The 18,259-nt window shown below is 39.0% G+C and overlaps 1 protein-coding gene and 2 pseudogenes across 7 annotated transcripts in view; 2 read left to right on the top strand and 1 right to left on the bottom strand.

Moving 5' to 3' along the window:
- The window catches only part of LOC128928221 (uncharacterized), a 149,501-nt gene that overhangs the window by 98,963 nt on the left and 32,279 nt on the right, over window positions 1–18,259 (bottom strand). For all 7 annotated transcript variants that reach the window (XM_078332437.1, XM_078332438.1, XM_078332433.1 and 4 more), the window contains one exon: window positions 5,821–5,952. The gene's annotated coding sequence lies outside the window, so the exon portion shown is untranslated. The remainder of the gene's footprint in view (window positions 1–5,820; window positions 5,953–18,259) is intronic.
- On the top strand, window positions 12,555–13,941 carry LOC100415126 (putative protein FAM10A5 pseudogene; annotated as a pseudogene).
- On the top strand, window positions 15,356–16,781 carry LOC100387502 (negative elongation factor E pseudogene; annotated as a pseudogene).

Raw genomic sequence — 18,259 nt, 5'->3', positions numbered from 1 at the left:
CCTAAGAAAAGGTTTTTAACGCAAGCTGTAACAGGATGCAGAGCCTGTGCCTGGGTATCAGAACGGTGGCAGGATTAAGGAGAGAGCTACTGAAGCTTAGAGAGAGGCTGGGCAAGCCTCCAGTAATATGGGGAGTAAGATGTCTTTTCAATATTTGACCACATCTTAATGCTCTCCAGGTCAGAAACACGTTCCCTCAGGGATCAGGAGAACATGCCAGGGCATTTTTTTAGAGATAAAACAGGAGAGTTTTCAGTACAATGCAGACCCATATATGGATGTTCATGTCTCAGTGCACATAGGGCTGACTGTGCTTCCAGTGGGTGAAGTGGGAAATATCTGAACAGACTCTTCTGTAGTTCCAGAATATGATAAAGATGATGAAGATCATACAGATGAGGAAGATCATACAGATGATGAGGTCGAGAAAGTAGAGGAATCAGCTGCCCCCAGGTAACACTGAATAATCAGGAGTGGGTAATGGGTGGTAAAATATGGAAACGGTCTCAAAGAACACAGGGTAGGTGAAGGTAGTCACAGATTGTAGATTCAGGATACAGACAGCTGCAGAGTGCACTGATTTCATGCACTCACCAACAAGGAAATAGCCCTCTTAACATGCTTGTCCATTGTCTTCATGGCACCTGCAAGCATGACCCTCAATGACCTCACTAGCCCTAGGGACTTCCTGCACATACAGAGGAGACCTGTCCTTCCCTGTAGTGAAGCCAGGACGAGATGGAAAGCCGCTTTCCATGTGGCTGTCATTAGACTCTTGTTAGGGAAGATAAATAACAAAGAGACAACAAGCAGAGGAATTAGGAAGCACTTACCAAAGTTAAACACCAAATACTGCAGGAAGGATGCAAAGAATGAAAGGATGTCACAAAAAAAGTAGGTTTTCCACTTGATGAGAAAAAACTAAAACAGCAAAGCAAGTTCAAGTCCAAACACAATGACACTGCAGGGATCCTTCGCTGAGGATTGAATTTTAGACCACAGAATGCTCTTGATGATTTCAACACACTAGGCTTGATTTGAGAAGCCACAGTCTATCCTAGTCCAATTGTGATCAATACCTAGAGAGACAAATTCTCAGATGGACACACAGCAATGACAAGCCTTAGCCCTGCTCCTCCCAATTCCCATCCTGTAGAGAACAGAAGTGCGGAGCCACTGGCAGGAGACAGCATGTCACCCGGGACTCTGCCGGTAGAGTATGAACAATGCCATGTTCTTGCTGAAAATGTTTAGTCTGAATTTCATAGGAGGTAATCCTCAGGCAATTGCAGAATGTAGAATATTGAACAGGACAACTGCCCTGTCTCCTTCAAACAATCCATGTCACCAACAAGAACAAACAAAAAGGCAGAAGAGACATTTTGGGATCAAAACGAGTAAAAACTATGCAGCTTATCTTTTTTAGTCATTTTGAACACCAAACATCTCTTCCTCTTTTGGTTGTTGTCATTGATGGTGGTGACATGGACTTGTTTGTAGAAAACAGGTCAGCTGTCTGGTTCAAAGGTCTTTATTCTGAAGTTGCCTGAAAATATCCTCATGATTAAATTCAGCCTAAACATGTTGTCAGGAACACTGCAGAGTCATGCTGTGAGCTTCCTACTTCAGCCCATCTGTGGGCAAAGAAGGTCCAGTGTGTTCATCGCTATTCTAGTGATACTAGGATGGTCACTTGGTTAAGGAAAAGTCTAGGAACTCTGTCACTTGTAATAACATCTTATTTATAATTAATTTGGAAAGTAGTTTGAAAAAGTATTGATACCTTGTATTCTAACAATCTTGCTCTGAGCATTTTATCATCAATTAATCAACCCTGCCTGTATCAGTTATTAAATTTATGTTTTTATATTGGAAATTGTCTTTCTCAAAAGTTTACTACACATTTGCTTTTGCTGGCATTCTGTCATAAAAAAGAATATTCTATCCTCAAATTTTAACTTGTATCCAAAATTAATTTTAGTCTATTAAAGCTAAAAAGTTTAAGTTTTAAATGTCTTTAATTAAATTTTTTTGACAATCACTCTGGACTAGTGGATTTTTTACATACAATGTTTTAAGGTTTTGTTTTATGATTGGTTTTCATGGATAAAGATATAGATTAATAAAAACATTCTTATTTCCCTGTTTATATTCTAAACTCTTCCATATTTTACTCTATATTCATCATATGTAGTAGATTGTATTTACTGTATTTCTTTGTCAGTGTGGTTTTCTTTGTGTGTGTGTGTGTGTGTGTGTGTGTGTGTGTGTGTATGACTTTTCTTTGTTATTTAGGAAGGCTTGTACAGCTTCTGTTTAACATTGCACTAAAAAGGTTTTGACATCACTAGTCTCCTTTTAACCTGACACATTTCTAATAGTTGGATTATACATTTTAAATATGACAAAGACATTATTTTCCTTTTATCTGATCTATTTACCTGCCATTTCTGATAGTGTTGTTTCAACCCAAACATATGCCAGTGGCAGTCAATGTCTCCTACCTTGTCCTCACCTTGGTTTTTGGTTTAGATTCACAATTAAATATGTTGATGCTTATGAGCTATTCAAAATTCATGTCCTAGGCATCACTTACTGAGTAGCATTAAACCTTCACAATGTCCTCATGAGAGAATCAGTTCTCTCTGAGTTCTGCAGCCTTAACAAACTTCTCCCATTGCCTGGGTAAATGGATCACCTCACTTGATATAAGGTATGAGCCAAAAGTAATTTTTCTTGAGATTTTAGGAAATATTTTCTTGCTTTGGGGGACATGCATGGTATATGTTCTCATCCTGGGATTCTATTTTGCTCTACCAGGACTTGTAGTTTCTGCCAGTTACTTCATTCATTCTCTTCACTGTAAGTCTCCAGAGGATGCTTCCTTTGTCCATGATTCTTCTATCTCTCTACCTCTCCTGCTGCACAAACTTGGGTGTGCATAGAAACACCACGTTGTGTCATTGGGCACATTTGGGCATCAACATCAAATGTCTGGCATCAAACATCAGAATCTCCAACAGGCAAAGAGGAAGGAAAACATGCGACATCATGAAGAATGTAATAATTCAGTTGAAAATGACATACATGTTAGAAGACAAGGATATTAGAGCAGTTATTATAATTTTATCTAAGTGAAGATGTTGGAGATATTTTTAAATATCAAATTCCAGAAGTGGAAACTACAGTTTACAGTCTGAAATTTTAAAAATACACTGAATTAAATTTTGCAGAAGAAAAGATTAATGAACTAGAAGAAATAGCAGTAGAAACTAACATAAATGAAACAGACAGAGAAAAATCCATCTATAAAAGTAAAAAGCCCATCATCAGTGGGAAATCTTTAAACACCCTTCTGTAAGGGTAAATGGAATCCCTGAAGGGAATGGAGTGGGTAAAAGGGATTGAAAAATATTTAAAACATACTGGATGAGAGCTTTCTAAGCTTCATGAAAACCACAAATTCCAAATATCCGAGAAACAATGTATCTTAAGAACAAGAAAGATGAAGAAAACTACATGGAGGACCACATTACTCAAATTGATCAAAACCAGTGTATGAAGAGAAAATCCTAAGAGGAATAAAAGGTGAAAGGACATATTACATACAGAGGACTAACTGTAAGAATGACATTCAATTTCTCATCAGAACCATTACAAACAAGAAGTTTACAAGAGCTTTAAGTACTGAAAAAAGAAAAAACTGTCAACCTAGAATTCTATAGCCAGTCAAAACATCTTTCAAAAATAAAGATGAGCAAAAATGTTTTGAAAATAAAATTAGCTCCATTTGCAGGTGACATGACCCTTTAGAGAGAAAATACTAAATACACACACACACACACACACACACACACACACACACACACAATTACTGGAGTTAATAAACTAATTCAGCAACCTTGCAGCAGACAAGATAAACAGACAAAAACTAGTTGTGCTAGCAATGAAAAATCTTCAAGGAAAATTAATACATTTCATTTATAATAGTGCCCATAAGAATAACATACCTAGGAATAAATTTAAGAAGGTGAAATACTTGTACACTGAAAACTACATAACATTGCATTAAAAGATCATAGAAGAACTAAATAAATGGAAAAATATACTGTGTCCATGGGTTGGAAAATTTAATATCACTAACATGGAAATACCACTCCAAGCAATCTACAGATTAAATGGAATCTTATTCAAATTCCAGTGGCCTATTTTTTTTCCAGAAAGTACAAAGAAGAACTTCTTATTCAAATAAATTGCAAGTATCCCCAAATAGAAAAAACACTCTTGAAAAACGAGAGAATGAATACCTCCTATTCCAAAGATATTTAATTGCTCCCAGCAATATTCTGTAGTCTTCAGTGTATAGGCTTCTACATCCTTTGCCATATAGTTTTAATGTTTTGATGCTACTGTAAATGCTTGCTTAAAGGAATCTTTTTAAAAATTTTCTTAAAATTGTATATATTTAAGGCCTACAACATGATGTTTTTACATCTACATTATAAACTAATGGCCACATTCAAGCTAATTAGCATATCCACCTCTTCACATAGTTTCTTTTTTTTATAGTAGTGAGAACACACAATCTACTCTTTTAGCAAACTCCAAGTATACAATACATCATGAACAATAGTCCCCTGCTGCACATTAGGTCTCTAAAACTCACTGTATAACCAAAAGCAGGTTAGTCGCTCACCACATGCAGAGTTCAATTAAATGTGAGGCCTGGCACAAAAAAAAAAAAAAAAAAAGGTGAATTTATTTTCTGAGTTAGCTTGAGGGAAGAAGCATAATGTGTTCTGCTTTAAATGCAACACTTCACCTTTGGAGCAAAAAGTGTACTTTTGTAAGTTAAAGGTGAAAATGAGCAAAAACAGAAGGTCTCTCTGCTCCCCAGGGGTTATCCACTGGGCAGTCAAGTAGTGTGTTTCTGGCCAGAATAAGTTGTAAAAGTGACCGGGTGGGCATGCTTTTGACATGCCCTCTTAGTGGGTGTAAGATTTGAGGTGTTAGCTGGGCATGGTGGCGTGTGCCTGTAATCCCAGCTACTCGGGAGGCTGAGGCAGGAGAATTGCTTGAACCCAGAAGGCGGAGGTTGCAGTGAGCCGAGATCGTACCATTGCACTCCAGTCTGGGTAACAACAGTGAAACTCCGTCTCAAAAAAAAAGATTTGAGGTGACCCCTGGACAGTGGAAGTTCTGTGATGAATATGCTTGGATCTGCAAATCAACTGTGCACTCCTGAGGAGAGATCTATCTTGAAACACACGGAATAAACTTCCCTGAAGAATATGTCTAGTGATGGCGAGGTGAAAAGATATGTTTGCACTTCTGAAGGGCTATGAAGGAAATAGAGAACATGGGGAAAGGGGAGACAAGAAGAGAAGAAAAATAATAATAATAACCATAACTCATTCCTTTTATCTTAGGAAAAATGGGGGCACTCTGTTACAATTCATTCTACATAACTGAAGCTCTGTATCCTTTGACCAAGATCTCCTCATTCCCCACCTCCCATTCCTCCTCTGGTAGCCACTATTCTACTCTCTGCTTCTATGAATTAATTTTTAGTTTCCATATATAAGTGAGATCATGTAGTACTTGTTCTGTGTCTGGCTTATTTTCCTTGGCATAATGTTTTCCAGGTTCATCCTTATTATCAGAAATGACAGGGTTTCCTTCTTTTTTTATGGCTGAAAAATATTGCATTGTATATGTATCATGTATACAAACATACACACCCCAAATACACACGCACACACACACACACACACACACACAAAATACACACTGTGCGCTCTTAATAGATATGGGTTTTACCTGCAATAATACAGCATGTCTTCTCTTATTCCTTTGCTTCATTGAAAATGTAGTTTGAAAGGTTTTCTTTCATCCTTCTTTTCTCTGATTTCCAGAAATAGCAATTCAGCTTCCACCTCATTCCAATGAAACCTGAAAATCCAAGTAAGACAAAATATATTCAGCTGAATGTTTAGATACTTTTTCTTTGTATATGACTTTTTAAAAAAATGTTTTTTGGAGGTGGAGTCTCACTCTCACCCAGCCTGGAGTGCCATAACATGGTCTTGGCTCACTACAACCTCCTCCTCCTGGGCTCAGGCAATCCTCTCTCTTGTCAGCCTCCCCAGTGGCTCAGACCACAGGTATGCACCACCATGTAGGGCTAAATGTTTTTGTGTTATTTTTGTAGAGACAGGGTTTCACCATGTTGCCCAGGCTGGTCTTGAACTCCTGAGTTCAAATAATCTGCCCACGTTGGACCTCCCAAAGTGCAGGGTTTACAGGCACCAAGGGGGATTTATCCTAGTGAAGGAAGGCTAGTTTGGTCACTTGGTCACTTCACAATGATAAAATGTTCAACTCACCATGAGCATATAAGCTTTTGGCCTCAATACATATAAAGGAAAAACTGATAGAGCTCCAAGGGGAGGCGAGGTCTAAAAGGGTTCCTGCCCCATGGCCTTGGGGACTCAGCCTTAGCAGAGAAGTCTGAGGGAGGGTGGTAGAGTGCAGAACCTTGAGCCTCCCATGCAGGGAGGGAAAAGGAAGCTGTCAAAAGAAACTATGAGACTACAAAACACTTATGGAGTTTTCAAGAAAACGGTTCAAAGGGAATTTAGTTCTGTGGTCACTCCTCAGTCCTCTTGATGACAGAGAGAGCACAAACAGGTTGTGTAGATTCCTTTTATAACAAATATTCTGTGAGAAAAACATAACTAGAAAATACAACTAACTGTAGAGAAAAGTGTATCAGCTACATAAAAAATGCAGTATTTCTTGAATTTATTTTTATTATTACAAATTTTACACTGCATGGTAATTTTTCATAAAGGTAATTAAAAGAAAATTTGGTGTGAAATGACTGGTAGCAACAAGAACTGTAAGAATTGAGTGAGAAGTGAAATCACAGTGGGATGGTGAGAAAAATTTTCATTCATTCAACAAATAACCAACGTTCATTAAGGACACATTCTGTATAGTAATGTTAGAAGCAGTGGGTGGATTGCAGGTTGGACACATTTGGCTATAAAACTGAGAAGATATCTGATTTAGATTTTAAAGAATAGCTGAAATGTGAATTAACTAAAAGAAGGGTGAAGGAGAGGATATCAAGGAGATACAAATGCATATACAACTGGCTGATATAAGCTGTCCAGTCCCAGCTATAATAAAAGGTTTAGGAAGAGTAGTATCAAAAGATGAAATTGAAAACTTAATCACAGAATTTAGTGTTAGAACCTTAAGAATCATCTAGGTGAGGCTGGGCACAGTGGCTCCCACCTGTAATCCCAGCACTTTAGGCAGCTGAGGCAGGAGGATTGCTTGAGGCCAGGAATTTGAGACCAGCCTGGGCAACACAGCAAGACCACATCTCTACAAAAATAGAAAAATTAGCATGTTCCTGTGGCACACACCTGTAGCCCCAGCTACTTGGGAGGCTGAGGAGGGAGGATTGCTTCAGCCCAGGAATTCAAGGCTGCAGTGAGCGATTATTATGTCACTGTGCTTAAGCCTGTCTAGCCTGGGCAACAGAGCAAGACTGTCTCTAAAAAGAATAATCAGCAACATCATCTAGATGACCCATCCTCCTAATGACATTCCTGACCAATGGATGACATCATTCAACTGTGAGTAGTACTGAGGTAGCTTACTTACTACTGCACTCTCTTAAATGTTAGAAGTTATTTGTTCTAATATTATACTGATCAAAAACATGCCTTCTTTAACACCTCCCCACTGATCCCGATTCTGTCCTCAGCTGCCTAAGTCTATTCCCTCTTTATGGGACAGTTTTTCAAATATCTTTCATTAGTTGACATGTGACTTTGAACAATTTTCTTTTTTTTTTTTTGAGACAGAGTTTCGCTCTCATTACCCAGGCTGGAGTGCAATGGCACGATCTCGGCTCATTGCAACCTCTGCCTTCTGGGTTCAGGCAATTCTCCTGCCTCAGCCTCCTGAGTAGCTGGGATTACAGACATGCACCACCATGCCCAGCTAATTTTTTGTATTTTTAGTAGAGACGGGGTTTCACCATGTTGACCAGGTGACAATGGTTTCCTACTTCTATTAAAGGGGTTTTGTGAGAATCAAATAAAATTAGGAACATAAAATGTACATATGTATAAATCAATTTTTTAGTATTTGAAGATCATTATCTTCTCTCGAGACTAAACCCAGTCTCCTGTTATTAGCATAATTCAAGATTCTTAAGAATCCCAATATCCTCCTTGGACCTCCATTTGATAACCCTCAAAGGGCTACACCCCAAACTGAACATAATTTTATTATAAACTGTGCAGATAATACAGGATACACTTCCCCAAATATTTAATTCAGGGATCTCTGTATATGTGTCATCTTTAGCAAAACTACAACAGATCTTTTCTCCAAATATTTGCTTTCTTTCAATATTTATAAAATGCCTGCTATTAAGGCTCAGTGATACAATGGGGAATATTAACTTACTGGCGTAAAATGGCACTAATACTATTTTTTATAAGATATGAGTATCCAATAATGTGACTACATTTTATGACCTTAGTTCTCCAAAGCCACACCTTGAAAACAAGTGGCATGCATACCATTTTTCTTTTCTTTTCTTTTTTTTGAGATAGTCTTGCTCCATCACCCAGGCTGGAGTACAGTGGTGCAATCATGGCTCATTGCAGCTTCAATCTCCCAAGCTCAAGCAATTCTCCCACCTCACCCTCCCCAAGAAGCTGAGAACACAGATGCATGCCAACATGCCCAGCTAAGTTTTAAATTTTCTGTAGAGACAGGGTCTCACTATGTTGCCCAGGCTGTTCTTGAATTTCTGGGCTCAAGCCACCCTCCTGCTTCAGTCTTCCAAAGTGCTGGGATTATGGGCATGAGTCTATAAAAATGCCCACCTGCATTTTACTTATCTTTCATATACAGCTGCCTCAGAGCAAATCTAAAGGGGCCAGGTCTTGTAACCTGTTTAGTGATGTCATATATTGAAACAAAATTTTGGAGACTGACTTTCAGAAAAAGTTATACTACATATACATTTGTTTACCCTTTTATAAAACATAAAAATGAGAAAGCATACAACATAAAGGCTGAGAGGCAGTAGAGTTTAGTGATTAACAGTGGTTGTTGGAGCCAGAATGCCTCCTGGCTCTACCACTTACTAGCTGAGTAACTTTAAGCATCTGTTTGTGCTTCAGTTTCCCCAGGTAGGAAATGAGAGTAATAGCAGTAATAGTAATGGCAAGGGTACTGATAATGGTAATGATGTAATAATGGCACCTTCCTCACAGGAATATCTTGAAGGTTAAATATAAAGGCTTAGAAAAGTTCCTGGTGCACTGGGAAAGTGCTCAAATAAATGTCATCTACTATTATCACAGCTATTATCATAATGTGAATTTAGGACCCCATTTCTGGTCAGGGTATAAATAATTTTTAATTAAAATTTATTTTTAATTTGAGTTATTCATATATGTTAAAATAGAGTTGACAAAAATTGCATACTGTTTATACTATGTAATGTTCGGATATATGCATATATTGTGAAATTGTTAAACCAAGCCAATTCACTCACAACCAAATCAACTCACATTTTGTTGTTGTTGTTGTCATAGAACATTTATGATCTCTTAGCAATTTTCAAGTATAATGCATTATCTATAGTTACCAACAGATCTGAACATATCCATCCCGTCTAATTGAAACTTTGTGCCCTATGATTAACACTTCCCCATCTCTCCGTCCCTCCAGCCACTATGAGTTCACTTTTTTAATATCCCACATACATGTTGAGATGATGCAGTATTTATCTTTCTGTTTCTGGCTCATTTCACTTAAAAAAAAAAAAGTCCTCCAGGTTCATCCATGATGTCACAAATGACAGGATTTTCTCTTTTTTTAAAAAAAAGGCTGAATAATTTCCATTGGATATGGCACATTTTATTTATCCATTCATCTGTTTTCAGACACTTAAGTTGTTTCAATAACTTGGCTATTGTAAATAATGCTGCAAAGATAATGAGAGTACAGAATTCTCTTCAACATACTAATTTCAATTCCTTTGAATGTATACCCAGAAGTGGGGTTGCTATAAATAATTCTATGCCATATGGTTAGACAGTATTTTCTACTACCAGTTACTTTTGATAATTTGCTGCTTATTAGTGATTATTAATCTTAAAAAAATAAATGTAATGCACTGAAGAACAAGTTGGTAATATATATCAAAACCCTTAAATATCTGCATGCCCTCTGACTCAATAATTCCATTTCTAATTGTTAATCATAAATAAATAATAATGGATGTACACCAAACTTGGTTATAAGGATGTTTACTGTAGTTTATTTATACAACTATTAATAAAAAAGAAAGGAGAAAGACTTTTAAAAGGGAACCTGGTTCAATAAACCATAGAAATTCATACAATGGAATAATATGCATATATTAAAATAATTTTGTAACTGAATATTTAATGATATGGAAAGATATATGAAGTAAAAAAAAATTAAGCATAGTATAATCTCACTTTGGCTTAAAAAGGATATGTGATAATTGTGTGGGGTACTTTGGGTGTACATGTTTGTGTGTGGATCAATAAAGGCCCTAATTTCTATACTAAAATATTTATAATAGTGATTATCTCTGGGTGGTTCATCTATAAACAACTTTTATTCCTTTCTCTTTGCCTATTTTCTAAGTTTTCCACATGAATCTATATTACTTTTTCAATAAAGAAAGGCTTACTAAAAAGAAATACACAATGTGCAGTGAACTAAAATCTTGAAAACATAAAGATGTACTCTGGCCAAAAGAAAGAAATCCTTTCCACTTGTTTGCAAAGTAAAAGGTCCAATACACAGATGTGTTCATCAGCTTCCCAGACACTCCCCAAATTCACATGTGTTTCTGCTACAGGCTCATGTGAAACTTAGGAAACGATTTGGCTATCAGCACAAAAACAGATGAATAAAATAAGGCAAACTAGGGAACTCTAAAATATATAGAAAAAATTTATTCCTATTATTCCTTTATTTAAGTAGGCCAGAATTAAACCTGCCTGACAATTTTAACAAACCTCAAAAGTGATTTAAATGCTTTGCAAAGGAAGTGCTCTGAAAAGATTTAAATAAAACCGTCCTTTTGAAACATCTTCAGAAATACAATCATGTACTGATGAAAACATTTTGGTTAGGCTTAACTTTTATACATTTGATTTGGGTATCTTGGGATTTGGGAAGTCATGGAAAATGGGATGGTGGCAGGTTGGTATTTATTGCAACTTTTTCTTAAACACATAGACTATTAAAAGAAAGTCCCAATGCTAAAGAAAAATGAAAGAAAAAACATAGATTTCATAAAGAAACAATAGAAATACAAGTTTCAGTTCAAGGCCCTTTATTTCCTACAAATAACAGCTAATGCATATGGTGTTTAACATGTGTCAGCTGCTGTTGTTAAGTGCTTTACACATATTAACTAGCTTAATCCTCAAAACAACCTAAGGTGCAGGTACTGTCTGTAGGTACTCATTTTACAAACACTAGGAAACTGAGATAAACAAAGGTCACCGCATGTAAGGGTGGAACTAGGATCTGAACCCAAGCAGGCTAGCTCCAGAGTCCTTGTTCCTGACCATCTACCAGCATTCATTAATGATTTCCTATTCATAAGGCACTGTATTCAGTATTTTAGTACAATTGTCTCATGAATCCTCTCATTGGCCCTATGGAGCAGGTAATATCACCTCTGTGGTTGAAAAACATGAGGCTTAGAAAGGTTAAATGATGTTTCCAAGGTCACAGTGCTACTAAGTAGGGGCACTAGGAAGCACACTCCAGAATTATTATTCTAATGTTCATGATCTTAAATGTTAAGTGGTTCATGCCTGTAATCTCAGCATTTTGGGAGGCTGAGGCAGGTGGATCACTTGAGGTCAGAAGTTCAAGACCAGCAAGACATGGTGACACCCTGTATCTACTAAAAATACAAAAAAAAATTTATCCAGGCATTGTGTCACATGCCTATAACCCCAGATACTCAGGAGACTGAGGCAGAAGAATTGCTTGAACCTGGGAGGTTGCAGTGAGCCAAGATCATGCCAGGATCTTGGGAAATATAATTCCCATGAATACAAAATAATAGTTTTGAAGCCAACTTCTTTTGAGACAGGGCCTTACTATACTGTCCAGGCTAGTCTTGAACTTCCAAGTTCAAGCTATCCTTCTGCCTCAACCTTCTGAGTAGCTGGGACTACAGGCAAGTCAATTTTAAGATTTTTAGGAATTCTCTACTATGCAGCCATAAAAAAAGAATGAGTTCATGTTCTTTGCAGGAACATGGATGAAGCTGGAAACCATCATTCTCAGCAAACTGACACAGGAACAGAAAACCAAACACCGCATGTTCTCACTCATAGGTGGGAGTTGAACAGTGAGAACACACGGACACAGGGAGGGGAACATCACACACCGAGTCTTTCTGGGGATGCAGGGCAAGGGGAGGGAAAGTATTAAGACAAATGCCTAATGCCTACAGGGCTTAAAACCTAGATGACAGGTTGATAGGTGCAGCAAACCACCATGGCACATGTATACCTACCTATGTAACAAACCTGCATGTTCTGCACATGTATCCCAGAGCTTAAAGAAAAATAAAAAATTTAGAAAAGGGAAAAAAAGAATTTTCAGTATTCTCACTGAAGAATTTCTCAAATCCCTGAATGCAGCTAAGAATTTGAAGAACGCCCTTCTGCAATGGTCATGCTGAGCCAGCTCCTGTGCCTGAAATTGGGCCTCAGCCCCCTTAACTTTGCCCTCCACCTCTTGACCATGGATCCCAGCCAAGTGAACAAGCCTAGGGCCTTCATGAAAATGTGTAAGCAGGATCCCAGTGTTCTGCACACCAAGGAAATGCGCTTTCTGAGGGAATGGGTGGAGAGCATGGAGGGTAAAGTACCACCTGATATTCAGAAAGCTAAATCAGAAGAAACTATCAAGGAAGGAAAAACTGATAGCAAGAAAGCAGAAGAAAACATAAAGACAGATTAACCATTATATGAGGAAACTGATCTAGAAATTGATAATGAAAGTAAGATTGAGCAAGACACTGAAACGGGAGATGAAAATGCAGAGAAAACAGAGGAGATGATGAATCAGCAAATGGTAAAAAAAAAAGTGCTTGCCACTGAAACTGTAAATGACAATGAACTGCAAAAAGCTATTGGCTTATTCACAGATGCCAGCAAGCTGAATTCTTGCCTGGCCATTCTGTGTGCCAAGAGAGCCATTGTCTTCTTCAAATTACAGAAGCCCAATGCTGCCATTCAAGACTATGACAGAGCCATTGAGATAAATCCTGATTCAGCTCAGCCTTACAAGTGCTGAGAAAACACACACAGACTCTGGGTCTTTGGGAAAAAGCAACCCATGCTCTCACCCTCGCCTGGAAATTAGATTATGATGAAGATGCTAACAATGCTGAACGTTCAAACCTAGGGCCTAGAAAATTATAGAACATTGGAGAAAGTATAAACAAAAGCATGAAAAGCAAGAGATCAAAGAAAGAATAGAAAGGGTTAAGAAGGCTCTCCAGAAGAACATGAGAATACCCAGAGGGAGAAAGAAGCCAGAAGATGATCTGGAACTCAGTATGGCTCTTTTCCAAGTGGCTTTCCTGGAAGAATGCCTGGTAATTTTCTCAGAGAAATGTCTGGAATGGGAGGGGACATGACTGGAATGGCAGGAATGCCTAGACTAAAAATTCTTAGTGATCCAGAGGTGCTCACAACCATGCAGGGTTCAGAAGTTATGGTGGCCTTCCAGGATGTGGCCCAGAACCTAGCAAATATGTCAAAATGCCAGAGCAACTCAAAAGTTGTAAATCTCATCAGTAAATTGTCAGCCAAATTGGGAGGTCAAGCATAATAGCATAATACCCTTTTGATAAATAAAGCCCTTATTAAAGGAAAACCAACCTAATGGATGTTGCAATAATGCAAACCAGTGTACCTCTGACCTTATCAAGACAGCTGGGGTGCTTTGAAGATAATCCCTATGCCTCTACCCCAAAGGCAACTAAAGCATTTTGCAGTGGTTTGCCATTAGGGTATTCATGTAGATAATGTTTTTCTAGTAGGAGTTACAAACTTTAAACACTTTTTAAACCTTAAAAATATTTAAAACAAGTTAAAAGGATCTGTTAATTCTTACATTTCTTTTCTACTAATCATTTTAGATTTTTTTCTTTTCAGTTCTTCGGCAAGAAAGCTAAGTATGGAAGATTATTGCTGAAATTTGAGTGAAAAAAGTTTATTAGTACAAAGCAAACAGAAAAAATAATTTAAAGAAAGATAGATACATTCCTTTACTAATTTTGCTTCCAAAGTTTGAAGTTCTTGTATCAGTCAACTCCCTTTCTCATTTTCTTCAGCAACTATTGCTAAACTTCAAGCATCTCCTTCAAGCCATCAAGTGAATTCCTGACACTCACTTTCAGTCCATGTCATCCCCTATCTCTCTTTGATAGATGAGTGTGCAAGTAATCTCATCTTTAAAAAAACAAAAACAAAAAACCTCTTGACCCCACTTTCCCCACCATCACCTTTGTCTCTCTTTGCCTTTGCAGCAACACCACCTAAAGACTTGTCTCCCTTGTGTGTCCAACTTCTCCTTGTCATTCTCTCTTGAGCCCACTCTCAGGCTCTCACCACTATTACTTAACCAGTGGCCTCCATGGTGCTAAATCCAGTGATCCATTCTCTGTTCTCATCTTAGTCTATCAGTATTTGACAGACAGAACTGTCTCCTCTCTGAATTGTGTTCTTTATTTGGCTTCCAAAACAAAGTATTCTCCTGGTTTTCCTCCTTTCTCTCTGGTTCTTCTCATTCTCCTTTCCTGGTTTCCCCTCATTTCCCCTGCCATGTATAACATTAGAAAATACCAGAACCCACCATGCTGTACTCCCTCCCTGGTCATCTCGGTCATTCTCGTAGCTTCAAATATCATCTGTAAGCCTGTAACTCCCAAATGTGATATCCAGACTCATTTTTGAGTTAACTTAATTGACATCTCTACTTGGATGTCTGATTAGCATCTGAATCTTGAGAACAAAACTGGACTCTGAGATCTACTCCACCTTAAGCTTGCTCCTCTCAGTCTTACTCATGTCAATACATGGCAGCTACAGCCTTCTAGATGCTCAGACCAAAAACTTTGACAGTATCCTTAACTATTCAGTTTCTTTAACACCCCACACGTGATCCAGAAGTATATCTTGTCAGTATTTCAAAATCTATCAGGCATCCAATCACTTCTTACCCTCCTCCATCCTGGTGCAAGCCATCCTGAAATTTTGTCTGTTATTAATAGAGAACTGTCTTAATTGGTCTCTCTGTCTTCACCCGTGTCCTTACAAACTATTCTCAATACACCAGCCAGAATTAGATGGTTAAAACTTTAGGCCTGGTTGCCGCCCCCTCAGGAGCCACCATGTTGGTGATACCTCCCGGACTGAGCGAGGAAGAGGAGGCTCTCCAGAAGAAATTCAACAAACTCAAGAAAAAGGTGAGGGACTGTGTGTGGACATGGCCTAACTTCCACAGACTTTGCACTCTGAGAAGACCTGGGAAAAAGACATTGCTGGCCCTGAAGAAGCAAAGTAGCAGCAGTACAACCAGCCAAGGCAGTGTCAAACGCACCCTGTCAGAGCAGCCCGTTGTGGACACAGCCACTGCAACAGAGCAGGCAAAGAAGCTGGTGAAGTCAGGAGCCATCAGTGCCATCAAGGCTGAGACAAAGAACTCAGGCTTCAAGCATTCTCGAACCCTTGAGGGGAAGTTAAAGGACTCCGAGAAAGGACCAGTCCCCACTTTCCCGTCCTTCCAGAGGAGCATATCTGCTGATGATGACCTTCAGGAGTCGTCCAGACGTCTCTGTATGAGAGCTTTGTGTCTTCTAGTGATCGGCTTCGAGAACTAGGGCCAGATGGAGAAGAGGCAGAGGGCCCAGGGGCTGGTGATGGTCCCCCTCGAAGCTTTGACTGGGGCTATGAAGAACGTGGTGGTGCCCGGTCCTCAGCCTCCCCTCCCCGAAGTCGCAGCCGGGACCGCAGCCATGAGAGGAACCGGGACAGAGACCGAGATTGGGAGAGGGATCGAGACCGGGACCGAGACAGAGACTGGGACCGGGACAGGGATCGGGATCGAGAGCGGGACCGGGACAGGGATCGAGACCGGGATCGGGATCGGGAGCGGGACCGAGACTGAGACTGAGACCGAGAGGGTCCTTTCCGCAGGTCGGACTCATTTCCTGAACGACAAGACCCTAGGAAAGGGAACACTCTCTATGTGTACGGAGAAGACATGACACCCACCCTCCTCCGTGGGGCCTTCTCTCCTTTTGGAAACATCATTGACCTCTCCATGGACCCACCCAGAAACTGTGCCTTTCACCTATGAAAAGATGGAGTCAGCAGATCAGGCCGTTGCTGAGCTCAACGGGACCCAGGTGGAGTCTGTACAGCTCAAAGTCAACATAGCCCGAAAACAGCGCATACTGGATGCCGCTACTAGCAAGTCTGTTTGGGGCTCCCTTGCTGTCCAGAACAGCCCTAAGGGTTGCCACCGGGACAAGAGGACCCAGAATGTCTACAGTGATGATGTCTACAAGGAAAACCTTGTGGATGGCTTCTAGGGACCAGAGCTGGATTCCTTGTGCCTCATGTGCCCCAATGCTGATCTCAGTAAAACACTGAGGTGGAAGCTTACACATCTCCCTCAGCCTCTGGTTTTTCAGCACTTGGGATTGGGGTTAAGCCTTTAAAAACGGCTGTGAGGCTTGATCTCTGTAACAACATGGCTTGTGCCTGTTCCCCACTCCCTCGCCCCAAAAGGATCTGGAACACACACACACACACACACACACACACACACACACACAAAACTTAAGTTAGATCATGTCACACCTCTGTTTAAAACCACCCAATGACTTAACCGAGTAAAAGCCAAAGTTCTTAGAATTTCCTTCAAGCCTTATGTAATCGAGCCTCCTATTACCTCTGCATTTCATCTCCTACCACACTCTCCCTCATTCACTCTATTCTGCACACACTGGCCTCCTCTCAATGCCCTAACCCTGTCAGAGACACTGCCTACTTCACCTTTTGCTCTTGCTATTTTCTTTGCCTGGAAGGCTCTTCCCCGAAAGATCATCATAGCTCCCTCACTTACTTCCTTCATATCACTACTCAAATGTCACTTTCAAGACTTCCGTACTCACCATAATTAAATTGCATTTCCCCAACGCACACACCAACGTGTGCGTGCACACACACACACAGAGAGTCTCCCTCCTCTGCTTTATTTCCCCTTAGCACTTTTCATCTAACATGGCTTAATTATTATCTAGTTTATTGTTTTTCTCCTCTTGTTTATGGTGAACTCTATGACAGCAAGGATTTTGATCTATCCTTCACTAATGTATTCTTAGCACCTAGATGAATGACAGGCATATCGCAGACACTCAATAAATACTTGTTAGTAAATAAATAAACACACTTTTCATCCTCATCTCTTGTGCTCTACACTCAAAGGATGAAATGTTGAGTCCTGCTCAAGGACTCTCTGTCCTGGGCTGTTGGAATCCTTTTCTTCCAATCAGTCATCTCCTGTCTCTAAAACAGATCCAACATCTCCTTCTCCAGTGGCTACTTCTCAGATCTCTCTTATCCTCCAAAAGATAATAAAAATAAAATTTAAAAAGACTTGCTGTCCTCTCCTTCTCATATAATTAATTTTACTAGTTATAAGGAATATAATTAATTATATTTAGTTAAATTAAATTAAAAATAATGAGATAATATTTCTGACCTATGGGTTTAGAAAATATTAAAATACTGCAGTATCAAGTGTTGGAATGGAAATACATTTCTGATAGGACTCTAAATTAGTACAACTACTTTGGAGAACAATTAAAAATATCCAGTTAAAGTTAAATGTCTGTAAACCCTATAACCAAACAAATCTACCACAAGTAATACACAAGGAGATGTACACAAGAATATCCATGGCAGTATTATATTATATTATATTAATGATATGTTATATTAGCAGCAAAAGAAATTTTAACCTAAATAACCACCATCAGAATTCATAAGTACATTGAGTTATATTTATTAAATGGAACTATACAGTGGTTTAAATGATTGAACTAGAGCTGTATGCACTGATGTAAATAAATCTCCAA

Source organism: Callithrix jacchus, chromosome 7, assembly GCF_049354715.1.
Source record: "Callithrix jacchus isolate 240 chromosome 7, calJac240_pri, whole genome shotgun sequence".
Taxonomy (NCBI): Eukaryota; Metazoa; Chordata; class Mammalia; order Primates; family Cebidae; genus Callithrix; species Callithrix jacchus.
Note: the sequence above shows the minus strand (reverse complement) of the source record. Positions and strands in the feature narration are given on the sequence as shown.